At 52.5% G+C, this 3,208-nt stretch overlaps 1 protein-coding gene across 1 annotated transcript in view; it reads left to right on the top strand.

Annotated features, from left to right (window-relative positions):
• The window catches only part of LOC103921121 (disintegrin and metalloproteinase domain-containing protein 9-like), a 36,607-nt gene that overhangs the window by 6,665 nt on the left and 26,734 nt on the right, over positions 1–3,208 (top strand). The gene's annotated exons all lie outside the window — the stretch shown is intronic.

Here is a 3,208-nt window from a genome sequence, read left to right as displayed (position 1 = left end):
TGCAAACTGACTGAGGGTGCACTCGATCCCCTCGTCCAGATCATTGATAAAGATATTGAACAGAATTGGTTGGTGGTTGGTTACCTGCCCTTTCAGAGCAGGGACGTCGCTGCGTCTGAGATGAGATGGCTCCTCTTTCACCCGACCAGGCAAGGAGGGATCAAGAGGGATCCTCCTCCCCGCTCCTGCTGCTGAGAGCCTTCTCCTTGGTCCCTCTGCACCAGGCTGGTGGGAGCAGGGGAGACACCATGGCCTGGAAGATGCTTTTCCCATGTGAGGCTTGTTCCTTGCGCTGGGGGTGAGCCGAGCCCTGCACACCCCAAGGGGAGGGAGAAGGAGAGGCAGATGTGCAGTGTCTCACCATGAACCAAATCCTCCAGCTCTTGCGATTGGAAAGGACGGGGCTTGGGGAGGTCATTGCAAGGATCCTGTTTGGCCCCACACATCTTTCTACAAGTCTTCAAGATGAGAAAAAGTAGTAGCATCCTTCCGCCCTTGCAGCAAAGAATAGGACGAGAGGAAACGGCCTCAAGTTGGGCCAGGGGAGGTTTAGATTGGACGTGAGGAAAAATGTCTTTACTGGAAGAGTGGTTAAACATTGGAAATGGACAAACAAGAACCTCATGAAATTCAACAAAGGGAAATGCCAATCCCTACACTTGGGAAGGAACAACCACATGCACCAGTACATGCTGGAGACCAACAGCTTGGAAAGCAGCTTTGCAGAATAGAACCTGGAGGTCCTGGTGGACAAGTTGCCCATCAGACAGCAATGTACCCTTGCAGGAAAGGCGGCCAACAGCACCCTAGGCTGCGTTAGGAAAACCACTGCCAGCAGGTCAAGGAAGGTGATCCTTCCCCTCTGCTCAGCGCTGGTGAGGCCACAGCTGGAGTGCTGGGTCCAGTGCTGGGCTCCCCAGTACAAGAGACGTGGACGTACTGGGGAAAGCCCAGAGAAGGGCCATGAAGATGCTGAAGGGACTGGAACACCTCTGCTATGAGGAAAGGCTGAGAGAGCTGGGACTGCTCAGCCTGGAGAAGAGAAGGCTCAGGGGGATCTCATCAATGTCTATAAATACCTGCAGGGAGGGTGCCGAGAGGACGGAGCCAGGCTCTTCCCGGTGGTGCCCAGTGCCAGGACCAGAGGTCACGGGCACAAACTGAAACACGGGAGGGTCCCTCTGAACATCAGGAAACACTTTTCACCGTGAGGGTGCCCGAGCACTGGCACAGGTGGTCCAGGGAGGTTGTGGAGATATCTCCAATATCCTTGGAGATATTCAAGAGACATCTTGACACGGTCCCAGGCATGTGGCTCTAGGTGGCCCTGCTTGAGCAGGGGGTTGGACCAGATGACCTCCGGGGATCCCTTCCCACTTCAACCAGTCTGTGATTCTGCGATTCTGCAGCTGCTGGGGGGAGATACTTGGTGCGGTTGCAATCCCACTGCATGCCAGTGTCCATGCCAGGGAATTACTGCCCTGCAAAACTATGTGAATCCTAATTCCTTGGGGGGGGTTCGAGCTTTGTGAGCAAGATATGGGCTTGTACTGCCTTTGTGCCACTTTGTGCACTTCTCAGCCCTTGGATTTGCTGTCCCTAACAGTTATTTTATCTGTTTGCCTCCAGGAAGCTTCTGGTCTTCCCAACGTGTGTGCACAGATACATGGAAGTAGGGTTTTCTGGTCAAACCTGAATCCGGTAAGTCTCCATGGTTCTTTGTGCGTGGGTGTATTTCAGATGTGTCGGTGGTGTCGTTCCTCTGCTTGATAGATGCGCTCGTGCCGGTTTGGCTTTGTAATCTGCTTTATGGACTAAAATGCAATATTCCCTTCGGTCACAGGCTGGAGGGGTAGAAATGCAAGGACACCGTCTTTGGTGAAGCATGTTTCTTATTCACAGTATCATTTATGGTTTTAGGAGTAGCTGCCCAACATGTATAAATTATACTCGCTAACGTTTATCAACTTCATTGCTAGGGAAGGAGGAGGAAGGTGAATTTAAAAGAACATCTAGGGAAAGGGCTGAAGCCCTTGGCATGCAAACCGTGGGTCATTCGAACAAACTGGAAACTGCTGGTCTGGCTCCTCCTGCAGCGCAGAGGACAGCCAGGAAAGGTCCCCATCGCATGCATCAATCTGCTTCTGGTTTGGCTGGGAGTCTACGGATGTTCGTACCCAAGAGGGATTCGAGCAGCTGAGACTGGGCACCCAGTTTTCCCATCCTCACCAGTTCCCCACCGCCTCTCGTGCCTCCTTCCCTCCTGCCAGCCCTCTCCAGCCCCTGCAGTGCACCGGGGTGGGCCGGCCAGGGCGCAGCCAGCCGTGTCCCCTGCAAGCCCAGGCAGCAGGAGGGATGGCGCAAAGCACCGAGCAAACGTCACTGCTTTTCTGACAACATCGGGGGAACGGGACCCTCCTGCCTCTTGCTGGTGGCGGCAGCTCCGCTGCTGGGCTGGAGCAAGGCAGGAGCAGCGCATCCCCGGAGGATTTTTCTGCTTTGCTGGCTATTTTCTACCTTCAAGATGTGAAGAATCACTCGGAGATGAGCAGCGCAAGGTTTTATTTTGCAGGGAAGCTGGGGGCTTCTGCCCCCACCCGGGACACTCGGCATGAGCTCAGTGCCTTGGGGCAACGGTGCTTTCTTACCTCATCACATGCACAAAGCTGCAATATTATTGTGCCCAACTTATCATCCTTTCCTTCATACCTCCTGGCTACCCTCACCTGCGTGTTCTCATCCTGGGAAGAGTCACCGCTGCTACAGCTTCTCACACCAGCCATTTCCTTTGATTCTTCCCCTGACATCTCTGTTTTGCTTAATTTAAGCTTACCTATGTTTGGTTGTTATGTTTTGCAAATTATCTGGCATTTCTATTTTGAAGACCTACAGAAGCCTGTCAATGTTACTCCATCCCCCCCAGCAGCCTCTGTACGTGGTTCCTCCTCCTTTATGCTTGAATAGTCATTACTTTCTGTCTCTTACCCTCCCAAAAAATCCAAAAAAGGAACAAAGCTACCACGGGTTAAAAGAAAACGTCTCCTGTAAATAAATACGTGGTTAACAGAGATGATGTTCCCAAGGGTAGAAATTAAAGGGGAGACAGCCGGGGACTGGTTTGAGTCTCATGTACTTTGTTATGCTTTTGCAAGAGAGAGAGAAGAGGAGCAAGCAGAGAAGCGGCAAAGTTTCCCCCCCCACAGATTAC

The sequence above is a fragment of the Pygoscelis adeliae genome, unplaced genomic scaffold (genome assembly GCF_000699105.1).
Source record: "Pygoscelis adeliae isolate BGI_AS28 unplaced genomic scaffold, ASM69910v1 Scaffold297, whole genome shotgun sequence".
Classification (NCBI taxonomy): Eukaryota; Metazoa; Chordata; class Aves; order Sphenisciformes; family Spheniscidae; genus Pygoscelis; species Pygoscelis adeliae.
The sequence above is the reverse complement of the archived record's forward strand: the minus strand, read 5'-3'. Positions and strand labels throughout refer to the sequence as shown.